Raw genomic sequence first — 19138 nt, 5'->3', positions numbered from 1 at the left:
CAGAATTGGAGGAAGGTTTAATTTCTCTCAGATTTCCTACCACTTCTTCCCTTGTTCTAGAATGGATGTGCTACAAAACACGATTTTTGGCTTATGACTTCTTTTGGGGGAATTAGCTGGCAGAATTTATGGTTCATGATTGTTCTAGGCTAGCAGGTGAAAGAAACATTTGCAGTTGTATGGTCATGCTGTCTCATCATATTGAGGTGTTTTTCTGCAAGACTGTATGCACCTTATGTGCATGTTTTTGGTGTACAAGTGTACGTTAAGTTATGAACAAAAATTATGGAAACATTTGATACGAAAATGTTTCACATGGGAATGCTGCAATTTCAACACTTGATGCTAGTTTTTCATGAACAATGGAGGAGTTGTAACTTTGGCCTTTTTACTGGTAGCTCATGGCAAGTTATGACCTAGAATCTGCACACTTGTATTGTCAGAATTTAGGGGAAGACTCAATATTTCAATACACTTTCCATACTTTTCCAAGGTGATTCTTTTCTAACTTCTGCACATTCAACCATGACGCAGTTGTAAAGCATTTTTTCTTCTTGTGCAGGGAAAAACACCCACCCTCCCCCCAATGCGGTAGCACTTCTGAAAACTGAAAGAGCATGGAAATCGCTTTTGTTTTGGTGTTGGAGTAAAACTGATTCCAGAAAAAGTCTTATGATTTTGTGTGGGTTTTATTTCTCGAGCTCTACTTACTAGTGTAATGTATGGCTGGAGGAAGGAACAGGAAAGCTGTTCGGAAAGTGGAGTATGGCCAGTTGATCAGGGTGCATTATAGGAATGTTTTCTGCTGAGGAGCTGGACATCTCCATGGATCTCAGGTCTTCAGTTATGGAACAGTTACCTTGCAGCCCAGCTGACCTGACAAAAAACACTGAGCTCTAAGGGGGAGGTTGAAATCCATTCCGATGTCCTCTAGCTTTGTTCTAGAAAACCTCTTTTCGGGTGAAATCCTCCTGTCCCCTTTGGTTTGCAAGGGTTGAAACAGTGCAAACGCCCTTCTGTTTGCAGGATACCACATTTAGCCATAATGCAGATGCCTTCTCTCGTAATGGATGTGAAAGGACTCCACATGAATGTGAATGAACACGTAGAGAGAAATTAAGCTGCAGTTTGCTTGTATTATTGCGTGTTTTACAACAGAATTGCTGCCAGTTGTGTGATGTCTTAAGTGTTTGACATCAGATAAGATGCTGCCAGAGCATGGATTTTGATCTTCATGTACCAATAAGAAGTTTCACATCTTTATCATCTTAAAATACCTTCAAGGATAGAAAGCTCTCTGTAGCCTGATAGCTCCTGGGTTCAGGAATGTTAATGTGTAAAACTGGGGAAAAAGAGTTGATGCCAGTGATTTTTTTTTTTAAAGACACAAAAATATAGCGGGTTATGTTAATGAATATTCTTACTGAAGATTTAATCTCTTACTCTTTTGTAATTTTGTTCTTCTTGTCTAACTAAACACATCCCAGGGTGTTTTATTAGAGCTGCTCTTGCTCAGGCGTTTTCTCAGTTCCTTCGTGCAGTTACCTCTTACTGATCGCCTTCGGATGGCGGCGTGGGGAGGCGTGAGCAGGATTTGGGGCTCCGGCCGCTGTGGCGGCACACGGGGTTTGGCTGCGCTGAGGAGCAGAGCGTGGTGCAGAAGCGGCACGTGAGCCCTGGGAAATGAAGCGGGGTTGTCACATCTCCTCGGGTGCAGCGAGCCGCAGCCGGCCGGCGTCGCCTTGGTACCTGATCCGGGACCTGCTCTGTTCTGTGGGGACTTTCCAGCTTGATTGGAGCAGTGTGGCCATCCCGGCATCTGGCTCTATCCTGGGCTTCGTAGATGTGTTGACAGCAATAAGCTAGAGATGGTTGTGGTCAGCCTGTTCAATCCTTTCTTGTTTTCCTCGGGATGGAGGAGGAGACTTGTACAGGAGCTGAAACAGGCGTTGCTTTCCAGGGTGAGAGAAGTGGTGGGATGTTGAAGGAGAAGGTGACAGCAGTGAGTTGGAAACAAGCCCTGGCTTGTGCAGCTGATGGGGATGGAGCCAGCAGTGCTGGATGGTGGGTGATGGTAGTCCTCCTGGGAGAAGAGGGGATCTGCAGAGACCTGTGGTGTCCTCTGCAGCGGGGTGGCATGTCATCTGGTGATCTGCAGTGGTGGTGGATACTCGTGCGTGGCATCTGGCGTTTTGCTCATTCAGCTTTAGCTTTTTGGTGTTCCAGGGTGGTAGTAAGTTGTCAGTTAATGTCACATTACACTGTTGATCCCTTCCCCGAGAAGTTTGATAACAGTGAACACCTCCAACAGCTCCTCTGTTCACCTCGGACAACTTCTCGGTGTAGTGATTTCAAAACCAGGATTATCTTCATGACATCAGTGACTCCCTCAAAATTCTTGTGGTGATGCATTACAGGGCTGTTATTCCCAGCTGGAAGACCTGGCTTTTAGGGCATGGAGGTGCAGGTGGCTGTAGGTACCAGGCTGTCTGGATGGGTGGCCAGAATGTCTCCCTGCAGATGAACGTGGGTTAGAGGCGGCTTTGTGCTGTGCATCGACTGCACAGTCTTGGAACTTTCCAACAGTGCAGCAGGACAAAAAAAATCCCTCCATGTACAGTAGGCATTAACTATTTTGCAGGGATATCTGAACTTTGAAAGTCTTTTTCCATATGTACAGCTTTGTACTTGAAAGAGGGTTGAATATTGACCTAATTTGTCTTTTAAAAGGACACAGAGTTTTACTAGAATACTTATGCTATTGAACTAGACAAATGCAGGTACTATTCCTTTGGTAGTCGGTGCAGAAGGTTGATGTGCTCTAAGATTTACTGTGCATCACCTTAGCCATCATTCCCATAAGTATTAATTTTAACTCCACTAATAAGAAACTGAACAAAAGTGGAATTATGAGTTCAGTAGTATTCTATGAAAGGTCAGTTGTTAAAAAGGCAGAGTCTGACATTCTGTGAAAAAGGTGCCTTCATTAATCATCCTGATAGGGTAGCATAGGATATTCTTGACCAATACCCGCACACCGCATGGTGTAATGCTTCAAGAAGGGGTACTCGATTCTTTGTGTAACAACAAGGATTAGGTGGATGAATGCGGAACGACCGTTTTTTAGTACTGTAACACTACTATTTCTAGTTCTCAATTCAAAGTAATAGAAAAATTACCAGAGACTTTTATCACTGTCATTAATTTTAAAGTTTGTTAATTTTACAGGAGCCTATATTGTTATGAAAACAATATTGAAAAACACGGTTTATAAGAATATAAATGCAATAACACCAAACACCAGTATTAATGTAATTTATAAAGTATTTATGACCTCTTAGAAGTATTCTCTTATTATATTGTTTAAATGCGTAGTTTTGTTTCACAATAATTCATCTCTGTAAATCTTGAGCGATTACTCCTGTATGAACCTAACAGTTTTAATTGCAGTGTAGGATGTTTTCCTGTGAAAATTACTATATTGAATTGTTTGTGTTTTTTTCCTTGTCCACCATCCTGATGGCAATTTTAAAGTTAATACAAATTATATAAATTATTAAATACAGGCCTAGTGGAACATTAATCAGTAGAACATCTTTATTGTGACCGTTCCTGACAGATTATGTTCACCGTGATGCCCATTAATGCACTGTATTGTACGAGCTGATGTCCATTACAGAATCCCCTTTGTTACTGGTGTCAGGTCTAATTCAGGGCAGCAAATCTCAGTCCGAGTTGAATATGCTTTTGATATTTGGTGGAAAAATACTGTTTTGGAAGTGAGGGGTCTCACCTGTTTAATTCTTTCAAAGTAGTTAGTCTGTGTAGCATATACTGTAAAATGCAAAGTCAGCAATAGTCTTTTTCCCTTTAATGTCATAATTTTGCATAATGGCTGTTTGTGCTACATTGACTAGGTCCATGGATTGCTTAACATAAGTGATTACATTTTCCTTTGATTATAAACTCCCTCCATTAGAAACACTGTACAAAAACTTGTAAATGATTTGTTGTTTAAGCTTTCTACTTCATTAGCTACAATATACACTTTACAAGAGTCATTGTCTAAGAGTTAGTAATATTTGTAATGAGCTGTATAATATGGGCCCTTTTACTAAATTTAAAAACAGATGGTATCTGTTAACAACAGTTTATCATGCAAATTGAACCCTTGCAAAAAATTTTCAGTGGTTATGTTGCTGTAGGCCAAATCACGGTGTCTTGTTTTTTTGATGGAATAGCGAAAGGAAATAATTGTTGTTTTAGGCAGTTGTGACAGATGCAAACTAATCACGGTCAAAACTCCCCAAGAAGTAAAAATTCAAACTATTTTCTCTGCAGGAGGATTTAGGTTTTCTTTCACGCCTTTAACACATGCTTTGATTCTTAGTTTCAGAATTTGTCATTTTTGCACATCATTGCAGATTTTATAGGTACATACTTGTGATTTTTCTCATTTAAGTTACGAAGCAGCTGTGAATGAGCATTTCCCTTTTGTGAGGACTTGCACATATTGATCTGAGCAAGTGAAAAGATCAGAGGATGTAATATACACGTTTTTCTTCTAACTTTGAAAGTGAAAGGGAAATTGGATCATATTAAATCAGCGGTCTTGAAATTATACTATCAAAAGAATCTCCTCATGCAATATATTTGTTGCTAATCCTGCATGGGGGAGGACTTTAAAATGGAAGTAGAGTCCCCTTTTGTAATACCAATTCCTCCCCTCAAACTGTGCGAAATTTTTTTTTTAATTTGAGGCATTCTGAGTGCTGTAACTTCTGCTGTTGGAAGAATACAGGTTTGGTCTTGTATTTGTGTGCTGGAATTAATGCTAAAGATAGGCAAAATCTCATCATTTGTCCTGAATTTTCCGTGTGCTTTCTATGCTGGTGATGAGCAGAGCCTCTGGAAGACCTCGTGCGTTCCCTGCAGTGCCCACTGCCCGTCGCACCTCTGTGGGACGAGGCGTTTTGCCTGCCCAGCTCCTCGCCGGCTGAGCCCAGCCCTCCGGCCGTCTGCCCTCCTCCCTTGGACTGGTGGGGCAGAGCAGGAGGCGATACGTGACAGGAACCAGAGAAGACAGGCCTTACCTTTTAGTCTTGTCAAAGGAAATGCTTGATAATCCCAGCCAGGGCGGCTGATTAAAGCCAGGGCTGTTCCCATATGGAGAGGAGCGTGGTGGGCGAGCGGCCGTGTTGCGCTGGGACCGTGAGGAGCCTTTCATCTGCTACAGAGAACAGGAATTTTTCTAGACCAAGCCTCTAGTGTTGGCTGGAGATGATCACATGGACGATGCTACGGGTTTTTACTGTTCTCTGCATGCGGCTCCTGGGGTTTCAGGGTTTTTTTTCCATATAATAGGCAATCTCTTGCAGTGTAAGGCACAGTAATAGCAGCCTTTTGTTCTGAGACACATCTCGTTCCTCTGTGAACAAGGCAGTCACCCTACCTTGTTCAAAACAGTTGTTACAGTACAGATTTGTCAATGCTAGCCGAACCTGGGTTGGGTACAGATACTAATGACTTGATATCCTTTAGCCATGGGCTCTTACCTATTAGTACAGCCAAGTCCTTTTCTCTCACTAAGCTTTCTAGGTGCATGCTCAGTGATAACACCAATTTATACTTGAGCTAATCTCCATATGATAGCAGAATGTCGTGTGAACAACTATCCAGTTTTCCTTTACCGAGCAGAAAGTTGGGTACTTATCTATTAAATAGCCCAAAAATCTTTCTACTAGGAAGTTCTGTATGCACAATTCCCAGTATAAAAAATATTTTGGTTGAAAATCGTTGGTATGCGTATGGTAGAATTAACACTTGTTGAAGCATAGCTTTTTAATAAGCTGGGTAGACTGCAGTGTCCTATTTTTAGCTGTGCAGCCTGATCTGCACTATTTTAAATCTCAACCTGTGAAAGGAATAAAGGCCATAGTACTTGTGGTTCTTTTCAATTGATTTCTTAGTGTTGTAGCTCTGAACTGTAGTGTTGCTCTCAAATGTTGTGAGCCTAATGATAAGACTGACTTCCCATCATCCCCCAATAAAATGTTTTGCTTCCCGGTCTATTGTTCTACCACTGTAGTTAGGTTAAAAGTCATCTTTCCCTTCAACACTGTTTTTATTAGAGATTAGCAGATCATGGTGCTGAATTACCCCAGTCTGGTAGTTGATGGACAAAGCAGAGAGGAGATGGGTTGCTGAGGGTTGTTCCAGATGTGTGGGTAGCCAAGAAGAGCATGTGAGCACAGGGAGCTGAGCAGGAGAGCGTAAACCCCAGCGGACTCCCCTGGAATGATTGTGCCATACCGTGGCCAGTGCGCTGCAAAGGAATTTCTAAGGTCTTGGTCAATCCTACCCTTTAATAAGGATTTTTGCTCCTTTTTCAGTTCTAGAAGAAACAACTGATTTCTTGAGGTGGTTCTGTGCAACTTGGCCAAGGGACTGAGGCAGGTCCCTTCAGGTGGAGTCAGCTATGACCTGGTGCCTGAGGAGCAGCTCTCAAAGAAAGCTTGAGAGGCTGGACCATATGCTGTAGAAAACACTCTCCTAGGGGAAAAGCAGAAAGGCAAGCTGTAGAGCCAGGGGGTTTGAGCCACGAGGAAAGCAAGGGAGCCCCTCAACTTCTGGGCTCAGTTTAGTCCCTTCGGATGTGAAAATATCTTGATCCCTTTCACTGTGTGTGGTGAACCCCCGCATCTGTGCCACTGTAGAGCATTCCTGGCTCATGTGAAACACTTTTCTGTTGAATCTCTTGTCAAATGCCAATGTTTTTGCCGGTGTTTCAGACCTAATTAGACCATTTTTACTCAGGATGCAAATGGACCAACCCCACTGAAACAGCGCAGCACCATTTATCCGAAGAAAATTGCATTTTGAGTTAGAACAAACGAAAAACCTCGGTAGCCTCCATTTCCCATGATGGAGCGGGCAGCGAGTCAAGTCACCTTTTGACTTGAGTTTCCTTCTGCTGCGAGCCCTGACAAGGCCGATGGCAAATCCAGTGAGTTGATGGCCGAGGGACCAGTCTTCGTGCACAGTGGTGTTGCTCCCTGGCTTGTCCACTGGGTCTGATCGATGTTAGGTCGGCTGATACTCTGGGAAGGATTCAAAACTAGAGCCCCTTATCGCTAGGACTTTGTTTTAGATTAACCCAAGGCAAGTAATGGCTAGTGGCTTATATAATAATTTATGGACCCAATTAATGTTCTAGCTTGCAGGTGTTCCTGCGAACCAGGTGTCTCTGAAAAGGTGTCAGAAAAGGTGGTGGAAACTCCTCAACTGCACCATTTTAGGATGGTTTGCCCAGGTCGAGTGATGGATGCTTCTCTCTCTGTTTACTCAGCCTCTTGGGATGTCCTTGCTGTTCTCTCAGCCATCTACACTTGTGATTTGTCCAACTTCTGTGTTTTGTGGTGGTTCTCGGCCCTTTTGTGGTTGGCTTATGTCACCATGTCCCTTCCTCGACTAGCTGCCACTGCAGAAGATGGGTGGGTGAGGTGGGGGGTGCTGGTTTATTCCAGTCATGTGTGAATCAGAAGGCTTTAGGCTGTCAGAGGAGGGATGGCACTTCTAAAGTAGCGGTAGTGGAACCGAGTGGTTAATTTTGGGTCTGGCATGCCCCATGAACAACTAGAGCCCCGCCTGCCTCTCGGCACCCTTGTTTTGGAAGACGTTCTGCGTTGCTTTGTGTTTCTCTTGCCCTGTTTGCCGGAACAAATGCAAAGGTGTGTGTTGTGCTGGATGCTGTGTTCCTCCTGTGCCCCCCCCCCCCTCCCCGAAACTGGAGGAGCATCTGTGGTGCAAAACCGGGGGAGAGGGCCCAGCTCCCTGCTGTAAAGCCGAGAAACCAGGCAACCCTATTCAGTGAATAAAAATGGGAAATACATTGAAGTCTAGATACAGTATCTTTGTAGTAATAAAAGCAGTAGTACAGATTTACTGGTGAAGGAGTTTTAACTGTAATACTGTGGAATAGTAGGTTATTTTGTGTTCAAGAGCTACATTTATCACAAAAATGATGATATACAAATCACTTCCATATCACAAAATGTTCTTGGTCAAAATTGGCTTGAGGCAAGTGATATCTTCGAGTAAACAGTATATGAAGACCATATCTTAAAATGATAGATCACCTAATTTTGTTCTGACAGAGGTTTTTGCTGCAACAAACATCTGTCACTGAAATACCAATTCAGAGATATGGAAGCCAAATTGTGGAGGTTTTCTAGTATTTGTCACTCCTAACTTAAGAACGCTACTGTTAGTTCTATAGATATTTGAAGATAGTAGGCAGCTTGCGGTTTAAATGCCCTAAAGTGTTTAGTTAAGTCTTTTAAGAGATGTAAGGATCTTTAAATGCAGATTAGCAACTTCTGAAGGTGCTACGCATTGATTCAGTATAGGAAATGCAAAGCTGATGTGTTGCTGATGCTGCATAGAAATCGTATGGTCTTAAATCGTAGCTGTTGTTGCACAGTAGAGCTGAAAAATATTTGATGAACTGAGCGTGCTGTTATTAACTGTATTTTTAAGACAATCGGTGTATAAGGGTGTGTAGGTTTTGCATTGAGCCAGGACTGCCATTTTGGTGTTTTCAGCGTGGGGCTGGCAGAAGCATCGCTTAAAACCAGCTTGCCTCATCCGGGGTGTTCGGTGCTGCTCGCTTTTCAGTGGGATGCGGTGCTGGCGGGACTGCTTTAGGGAAATGCAGTGCTACGTGGAACTCATTAGGACTTACAGGAGAGAGGAATCTGTTACTGCAGGGGGGGTGTGTGCTAAACGCTTCTGCTGCCCTTTGAAATCAAATTTCTGATACTGTTCTGCAACTGAATATAAAATAAGCATCAAAAGTTGAAATTTTGTCTCAAACATTTAGAGATGCGATTAGATTTTATTTGGTTGATAGATGCTAGGGGTGTAAATGATGGGAAAATAAATATCTATCAAAACCAGAGATATCTGTTGTAATGTAAGTAGTTATTTATACATGTCTATGGTTAGCACCTAACAAACTAAACAGAACAAAATGCAAATGGGCTGCTGAAATTAGTTTTTAAGTCTAGTTTCTGTTGACTTGTAGCAGGAAAATAAAATATGGCTGCAAATGCATTCGGTGAGATCTTGCAGACAGGCTGAAAAGGCAAATTACCAGGTCCTCAGAAGAGAAAAGCAGTCACTAGTCATGTTGGAAATTTTTCTGAGATTGTTATTGTACACTACATATTTTAGACTTAACTACTTTCAAAACTATTGATGTTTCTTTACCTCTTTGTTAGCAAGACTGCCCCAGCCGGTGCAATCGCTGAGGTCCCATTTAAATGCATACCTGCCTTTACAGACTGCCTCAGAACAGGGAAAACTTCTCCAATATGAAAATACAAATGCATTACTCTCGGGAACCTTGATTTATTTTTTTTTCCTATTCCTTTTTTAAATGGTGCTGTGATCAAATCTGAAGTCTGAAAGCTCTGCAAGAGCTTTGTTTGCTCCTCAAATACACATTTTAAGTTATTTAAATTTCTCAAGGTAAAGCTGCGTTTTATTTAAATTTCTCTGGCTGAACACAGGGTGGAAAATGGGAGCCCCATTGGAGCTAGGCAAAGGATAGAAAATAAACAAGTGAGACCCAGCAGCTGAGTTTTCTTACCTGTTACCAGTCCTCATGATTACTTAGTGCTTTTTGCTGCATTATTTTCTGTGCACACATTAAGAAGATGTGCCCTTGGTTTCAGGGCCATACTCATCTGGAATCACATTGACGAAATAGTAGTAACCACTCAGTGAATCCAAGCTGTTGTAAAAATTGCTGCTAGTGACTAATAGCAAGTTGGGGGAGGTTGATACTCAGACTAGTGGCTGTCAGAAGGTCTTCTGCAAAAAAAATAATAATTTTTCTGTGAATTGTAGATAGCCTAAAGCATATTTAGGGGTCAATTTGCATCATACAGGAATCAAAAGCACTGTGTATTACCCTTCAAGAGTATTAAATTGTTAGTATGTTTTTTTGGTGGCAAATGTATTGAGAAATTAGCAAACAATGGTTCTTATTTATTTCTTTCTCGTAGCTTTTGCCCCTTAAACTTAATCAACACTGCTGACCGCTTTGAGTCAAGATGATCTCTCGGGACTGGTTTAATTTTGGCCCGAAAGCTGACGAACTCTTTGTGGGGCTTTCCTATGCAATAGCGGGGAAGATAATTCAGTTAAGTTTCATGAGGTGCAAATTTAAATGTATGAGATTCCGTCTTGCCTGCGCCACGAGGACGGTTAATTTCCCGGTTCCGCGGGAGCCTGGGGCTCGGCGGCGCAGGGGAGGACGGGCGCGGGCTGGACCCGCCGGCGGTGCCGGCGCATGCGTCCGTGGGAGGGCCGGCCATGGAAATGCAGCGGTTGCATTTTTTCCCCCTCCGGTTGCCGGGTGAAAAGCATTGGCTGGTGTCAGAACAGCAGTTCCTGGTGAAGAATCGGCGTTCCTGGGAGCGGACTGGGCTGCAACAGCCGTGGGCTCCGGGGGAGGGAGGAATGGGTTAAAGAATTCATAAAAAATGAAGGATCCTAATATTAAAGTGGGGGAAAATGTGGGTGAATGACATATTTTTTACACACCTCAACTGTCAACATTTCTAATCAAATCATCTAGCCTTCTTGCTTCTTAAATGATACAAGCAATATTTCCTGTAATAAACACCCCTAAGTCTAATGAGAGGCCCTAAGGCAACTTCAAATGTATGAATTCATTATAATTGAACAACATAATCTGCAGGGCAAAGATGCCTGCTACCCAGTCTTTTAACTTCGCACGGCTTGGGTGTTCTATGAAAAATGTTATACATTTTGTTTACAATGTATTGCTGCTATTTGAAGTATTGTATGTTCCTGTAGTACATAAGATGGGGACGCATAATGGAGGAAAAATCAAGGAGGCAATCTTTCATTTTGTTCTTGTATGAAAAATTCAAAAGACTGAAAACTCACCCAGAGAAATTTTGCAAGCATATTATTTTCCGATGTTTCGATCAATTTGTCTGTCAACCATGCTGAGAGGTGGAAGGGGCCAGCAAAAGCAATTTAGCTTGTGAGGTCCAAAATAGAAATGTTTTAGGAAACCTTGTCACACGTTATTTTTTTTATGTTAGAACTGCTGTGGTTTTTATTTGCTAGTCATATTATGAAGAGAAATTGGTATCAATCATCTAAATCACCTATGAATATCTGATATAACTATTATTTTTGTGCATATAAATAAGGAAAAAATATTTAAATGAAGCTTTTAAAGCATAGCAAAACCTTTGGGTAGACAACAGGCTCCCTGCTTGGGTTTTCCCATTTAAAAAACATCCTCTGCGTTTTAATTGACTGTACCCAAGTGACATCATACTGAATCATCTTGCATATGAGCATAGTGACCTCTCTCTGCCTTTAATTAAGCTGTGATTGCTTTATGATAAGTTTGCGGTGGATTGATAGGTGTGCCAGCCGATGTTTAAACTCTGCACGTGTACGTGGCTGTGCAAGGCAGCGTGTGTGCCGGAGGGGGATGGATTCTCGTTTGGGGGCGTCCTGTTTGCTTGTGTGACAAATACAACTCCTGCCGCTAGCGAGCTCTTGTCGATGTGGCTGCAAACCGCCAGTTTGGTAGCAAAGAGCAAATTCCGTTCGGTCTGCTGCCCGCTGTGCTTCGCTGACGCCGGAACGCGGCCGTTCCACAAAATGATGTAGAGAAAGTTTTAGTACAGTTGGTGAAACTAATTTTGGTGAACGAGAATGATGTACAAAACCTGTAATAATTTGATATTAAACAGTGGATCTATCATTAATCCACTGTGTAGTTAAAAAAAGTGTCAGAACTGTTAGGTGTATGAAGTGGCTCGTGATTTTTATGTATATACACGCTGAGCGTGTGCCTGAGTGTCTGTAGGAACACACGCGTGCGGAGAAGCGTGCGAGGAAAAGGTTTGCGGCGTTGTTGACTGCAGACACGAGCAGCCTTTTTGAAATGGAGGATGGCAAAAAAGCGAAGGAGAATGGTGTGGAGGCGGACTGCTGCCTGCCTGCCTCTGGCTCCCCTCCTGCCCCCGTGTCCATCTGCTGCCTCCTGAAGACATCTGGGGAAGGTGGTTTCCTCAGACCCACCGAAGGCGTGCGGTCAGCTGAAAGCAGGACGTCAGTGGGCTTTACACCACGCCAAGTCAAAGGCTGGGTGCTTTGGGCGCCCTTGTTTCAGAAGTGACTCTTTCAGGGAAATGCAGGAGAAGGAAATTGTGTACTTGGCCGCTGAGGATGTTGGGTTGGCCATGAGGGGAGGACGAGCTGGAGAAAATGGGGAAAATACATGTCATGGGAGGACTGCAGCGAGTAAGGGAGGTTGGAGGGTCATATGGGTTTTGGAAGAAGCAATGGGGACTTGTTTGGGTTTGATAGCTTGGTCAGAGTGGGGTGAAGGAGTGTGGTTTTGTCAATATTGTTTGAGATGCGTGAACAAGTGAAATGTGAAATTTTAGCAGTGCAAGTAGGAGGGCAGGTGAAACTTGGTTGGTACTGGAAGTGTGATGGACTCCTGTTCATCCAGACCCAGCAGCGTCAAGGATGAGTTGTTATTGGGGAAAATGGAAAAGATAGTTTTGAAAGGAAAGCTGGAGAGCTGCTTTTAACCGGAGGAAGCAACAGGAGACAAGGATGCAACATGATGTATAGTAATTATAACTTTGAGACACCATCACAAAAGTAATAAGCAAAACTGTGGTGTGGAAGAGCGTACAGAGTGGGTGAGCAGGCAGGGAACAGAAATGAAAATGGGGAATAGGAAAAACAACAAATGGAGATACCTAATGGTGTGATCAGTAAGGCAGCTGCGAGCTGTGGTTGCAGGATGCAGGGAAGGGTGGACCCTTGAGGGCCACATCTCTAAAGACTGAGGAAACAAAGTTTACTGTATTTCTGAATTAGTATTTTCTTACTGCTGTTTAAATAAAGGAACTTGATAACACAGATTTCTTCTGGAGTTTTATCAAATGTTTGGGGAAATGTTATTTTTCTTCATTTTCTGGCATTTCCTGTGAGGAACAAGCAGTGAGTCAGGATTATCGTTGAACCGGTTGAGTTGGCAGTGTCCCTTACAGAGGGCAAACATAGTCCTGTTCTTAATGGAAGATACAGTGAGGAGTCACCTGCTTCGTTCCTGTTCTTAGTGACAAGACCAGCACTGGCTGCGTTCAGGCCCTCTGGTGCTTGGGGCTGTTGGCAAGACAGCGCGTGTCCTGGTTAGTGGCTTAGCTTTTCCAGTTGTTTTGGATCTCAGATCATCTCAGCGGCTGCTGGTTGTTTATAGCCCTTAATTTCTCAAGCTCTGGAGGCTTCTGATATTTATAGCCTTCGTCATGTTTTGCTGCCTCTAAGGAGATCCTTGATGTTGATGGCTCTCCTGACTGCGTGGTAAAGATTGCTGAGAAGTCACCCAATTATGGCTCAGAAGCTTGTACTGGTAGGGATGGAGAAACCCAGCCCATCTCCTCCTTTCTGCGCTTCTTTAGCCTGGTCTTTGATTTTCGCAGGGGTACAGATTTCTGCTGATTCCTCTGAGAGGCTGTGCTGTGGCTCAGCAGAGCTGTGTCATCCCTCCACCGTTCACCACAGACGTGCCTCTTGTAATTTCGTGCAATCGTTCCTAATGCCGTTGTGTTTACTTACCGCAGTAATGCTCCTTGATAACTGGAGATTGTGTTTTGAAGAGATAAACTGTTTAATTACCACTTTTACCCACTGCCTGTTAACATCACGTGCTGCACGTAGTGTCGTGTGAAGCTGGTATGCTGCTTTGATTGCCGCTTAAATCAGATCTCAGCTTCGATAATCTTTGCTCTGTAAAGTCTAGAAATTGGAATTTTCTGGAAAGGCGAGAAATAAATGGATTGCTCCAGACCAAAGTCCCATGCAGAGTGGTGGAAAAAGATGTGCTGTATTAGCCAAATATGATGGGTTTTGGGTTTGGAAAGATTAGATTCAAGATGATTTGTTGGGGAGGGCTGTGTAGTTATTTGTAGTTTATGTCATGGGTAGGGATTTATTGCTGTTCTGATAAATTTATATGCTTCAAAATAGATAGGCTGTATTTTCCCTATTCTCACCACACAGATGTGAGTGCTGCAGTGGGCAACAGAAGTTTTAGTGCTTTCGATATTCTTTGTATTGTGCTTTAGAACAGTTTTGCTTTTTAGTTGAACATTCCTCTTAACAAATCAATACACTTTTTTCTGCGGAACTTCAGTTTTGTAGAACTTGCTTTTGCTTTCCGTTGATTTTTTTTTTCTTTGGGAGTTTACACTTCTGATGTTAGAAATTTGAACATTCTAGAATTTCAGAAATGGCAAATGGCCTTTAAATTTTCTAGTAATTTAAGCATCATCTGAAATGCCTTCAGGTTTTTTCTACCTCTTAAAGCTACTGATGCGTCCTGAGAAAGCCCTTCACCTGGTTTGTTTTGTAACGTGATCAAGCTGGGCTTTTGAAAACTGCCCACCAAGGAAAACCAGTGCAGTAAAACTTGGATGGGATAAAGCCTTTGTGGAAAAATTTTTGCTTTTAAAAAAACCTGCTGTAACTTAAGTGGCTTTACCAAGTTTTTAGTGTTCGAATACTTAAGTATTGCTTATGTAGATGTGTTCAGTGAATATCATATCTCTACATATATCTCATACAGCTACACTATAGCTACATAAATACTTCATAACTCCATAGATAATAAAAAAATTCTTTGATTAATGTTGGCTTCTAAGAATGTGAGAGAATAGATATTTGGATGGAAATTTAAAGCTAAGAGTTACGGTTATCTGGGACTGAAGGCAGGGATTTGATCATCACCTTTATTCTTGTTGGATTAGGTAAAATGCAGATGTGTGCAAGGCTGACTTAAGTGGTGCAGAGACTCATTTGAGTCGCTCTAAATTTCTGAATCGTTGGGTTCAGGATGGAGCTGGCAAGGACTGTCTGACTTGTCCTCGGTACAACTTCTTGCCCGTTGTGTTTGGCTTCTGCTGTAGCATGAGCTCTTGACTCTTGTCAAGGCCCCTCTTTCCATTCTCTTGGCGTTTCGTGAATATTAAGCGCTAAAATATTGAATGCTTCACAATTTGTGACTGGGGGAAAATAAAAATGTGCTTTTCTGTCTCCACCGTCTGGCAGGAAGGATGAATTTTTCTCTGGCCAGCGTTGTAAGAGGAGAGCTCGGTGGAGCTCCAACTTCTGCTTTCTGTGCATGATTTTTTTTTAAGATTTTGTTTTGTTTTTACAAAATATTGGTTTATTGAGAGATGTGTTACCCTCAATTGACATATTGACATTTCCAGGAACTGTGGTTATTGTTTTGAGAAATACAATCCTACACTGACAGATTCCTATCATTATTTGGAACCGTTGCTGAGGGTTAGTGAGACAAGTCTCATAAATAATGAAAGTGAATCATATTGGGGAGAACAGCAGCGAGAAACGGTGGAGTGTACAGTGCTGACACCAGATAATTTTTGCTCAGGCATGACATCATGCCGTGTTAATGTCATGCGTTACGGTGGGGACATTGACTTACAGTATTGAAACCCTGTTACGGGGTGGTAATTAACTTGTGTCACTAACTACCCATCGGAGTAATTAGCAGTGCAGGGGATAACTAGGCTAAGGCTGTACGCCTCCCTGCGCACCCCCCAGCCTCCCTCGGTGGTTTGCTGGAGCAGCAGACACAAATGCACTGGCCGTGCAAGAAAAACACTTGAACGTGGGGTATTTTTTTTTACACGGCTTCTAGTAACCTCATTTTTTTCCCTCCGTAGTTTCGCAGACTTTTATTATTTGACAGCTGGGGAAGAAGTTTCACACTGGACTGCATCTGATTTGCAGTTTTACAGCGAGCAATTGGCAGCAAAGGTAGAAACAAGCCCGGTTCTGGAGGAGTTACGTAAGGCAAAGGCTCATCAGCCTAACTGTGGCTTGACCTGGTTTTGGGACACGTTTCTCAAGTTAGCAGAGAGCTCTAATTAACCTCCTGTTAAAATAAGTGAAATCATTTCATTTACTCTGAGGTAACATTTCTCCCTGCTGTTATTTCTGGAAGCAGGTAAGTTTAATATCAAATGCCCTTTGCATGCCAGAAATGTGTTTCCATTATTATTTAACCTTATTCGTACAGTGATGATGCCCCTGTATGTGCTGTGAAAATGCCAGGCTTGAAGAGAGGCTAACATACATTGCCATAATTATTTTAATGAGAGAGAATGGAGAAGATGCTTCTCTGCCATCTGTCAACAGCAAGCAGTCATATTGCATGCTAGACTTTATTCACTTATAAATTGTTCTTCAGTACTGAATACTGAATTCTCTATTACTTCTTCTAGGTCAACAGCATTTATAATCTTCCCTGGTTCTCTGTGAAGTCTACAAATTATTACTCCAAAGGCGCTCATTAATTTTGTGGTCTCGCGTATCTCAAATTGAAACTTCCAGTGAGTTATTTGCGGCGCTGCACGCGCGCCTTCCTCCGCAACGTGGCGCGCGCAGAGGGGGCAAATGGGTTGCAGAAGCACGTGTGCCACTTCTTAATGTGAAAATCCCATAATCGATAAATGCTCTAGAAAATGTTGAGGATACCTTGGTTTTTATTTAATTTCTCACGGGCCTTTTATATTTAAAAAAAAAGAAAAACCCATATAATGCAGTTTGCTGGCAGGTGGTTGGAAAACCTGAGGGGAAGGAGGCTTGGCAGTTCTTATGTTTTTCCATGCAATTGTTCTCGTGACTGTTTTTACTATGACTGTAGTGGCAAGGAATTTGTTTCATATGAAATTGCGCAAAGTCAGCGGTTTTACCCGCCCAGGCCGTAGCCGCCGTGATGCTGCTGCGATCTTGCCCATGTAAGATCCCATCGTGTCGCAGTTGACTTTTTTTAAACTGGCTATTTATAAATCACGAATTAAGACTAGAGAGGAGCGTTTTATGGCTGTGGCTATGCCTTGTGGTGGCCTTTATTTACATTATCCTCTCTGTAATCTGCTCCATTTAACGCATGGAAATGGCACCGGCCTGGTCCTGGTCTGTGCGTTAGCTCTGCTCTGGAGTGTAGGAAATGTACTCTGTGTTTCAGAATCCCCTTGTTCACTTCAGTTACGTGGTCACAGCTATAGGTAAATTGACAAGAACTTATCATTTATCTTCCAAATAATGTTAAGCAGTTTGTCCATCCCCACCTGTATCTACTTCTTTCATAATGAAGTTGCTGCAAGTCACTGTAATGTCTTTCCCGCGCTCTTACGACCGATAGGAAGGTGTTCCTTCTCAAGGCTCTTGGATTATTTTTCCCTCTTCAGCAAGATTACAGCAAGAGCTGAACCCTGGTTTGGCACAGAGGGAAGAGGAGGAGGAAGAAAATGTCTCTGTTCTGGATCCTTTTCCCACCCCAGATGTGGGCTCTGGGACACTGGCTTTTCATGTGGGTGGCAGCTGCATCCCCTCGGCAGCGTGGTGCCTGTGCCATCCCTTGTGTCAGAGCATCGAGTGACAGAGCTATTGTATCGAAAAATGTCACAACCTTCCTTAGATATTTTTGAAAACACGATTTTGTATGAATTTTTTTCATGCTCCTGCTGTTCCTGTTTGGAATGAAACTGTGACGCTTGATGTGAACTTGGTTTGCATGTGGGGACTTGGTGATCCTGATACATCTCCAAGTACTCACCCAGCTGAAGAACAGGTGATATTTATCTGAACCTTCAGGTTACTGTGTACAGAATAAAAAAATTATCATAAGACCCAGTGAAAATAAAGTTTTACGGGTTTGTTTTTTTTGGTAAGTCTACAGAAGGATTTGAGAAGTAAAGCTCCGGCTAATCATGAGCTGGAATAGGATAGAAAATAATTAAAACTTTGTAAAACATGTGAAAAAAATACTCAGTTTTCAAACAGTTTCATTTTAAGTTTGCCTTATTTAACCACAGTTTAAACCAAAACTAAAATACAAGTTTATTATAATAAAAATCCAAATGAGCATCAGCATTTTTGTGTGATCCTGCTGGTTTTAGATGGGTCCTGCCATTCGAAAACCAGGGAATAGCGACACTGGTTATTTTCTAGCTCTCGGATTTTTGAAATGTGAATCTTTTACTTTCCCTGCTCAGCCACTACAAATCAGACTCTTCATAGACTGTGTGATATTAATCTCCATGGGGCGGACACCTCTATGCAGGTGCTATAGCTCTCCCCCTCCTCCAGTTAATTCAGGTTTTAATCTCACTTCCTTTGATTTATTTACTTATGTCATGTGTAATGTGTCTGGCTTCTTGCCCTCGCTCTGCTTTCCCTCTTGTATACACTGGATGCGTTCTTGCTGTTTCATTGTTGTCTTCACCTCTTGCTTTTGTTCCTTGGGACACGCTTGTTTGATATTGTGTTCTCTGGTGATGAATTTCCTGCGGTTTGCTTACTCTTGTTTAACTTTCTCTCGTATTATTACACAAATTGCTTTTGGTGTTTGCTTCAGTTGAAACATATGAATCAAAATAACAGTGCTTGGGATACAGGAAAGTGTGGGCTCTGGCGTGGTGGTTCTTTATTTTGTTAAATTTCCCTAATCACATCATCTTACTGCAGCCGCCTCGGGCGTTGGGATGCAATCCTGCTCCCTGCCCCGCAATGGGCTGTGGGGACTTTTATTCACTCTAAGAACAGAAGATTTTGATGGAGGAAAGGGCAAAAGGAGACTTAAGACAACTTCATGGACTTTGCTGCTAGATGGAAAAATTTATAGCATCTCTGGCGGAGCTGAGAAGTTTATTCAGATAACAATGTGTACAGCTACGTTAGATGCAGAGTAACCCCTGAGCTGTAGAGAACGAAACACCCGCTGTGTTGCTGGGGATTGAAGAGGCATTTGGGTGGGGTATGGACATAATCACCTGTCACAGTTTGTCTTGTCCTGTTCCTGAAGTGTTCGGCAGTGACGGCAGCCTGGAGGGACACCAGGTCGGGGGAGAACGTGTCTGGTCAGAGTCCTAGGCACTTCAAAAGGTTTGGTGACCTCTTCCTTCAAAGGGCATGTAGTGATAGGACGAGGGGTAACGGGATTAAACTGCAAGAAGGTAGATTTAGATGAGAT

This window comes from Leptosomus discolor, chromosome 6, assembly GCF_034619465.1.
Source record: "Leptosomus discolor isolate bLepDis1 chromosome 6, bLepDis1.hap2, whole genome shotgun sequence".
NCBI classification, from domain to species: Eukaryota; Metazoa; Chordata; class Aves; order Leptosomiformes; family Leptosomidae; genus Leptosomus; species Leptosomus discolor.
Note: the sequence above shows the minus strand (reverse complement) of the source record.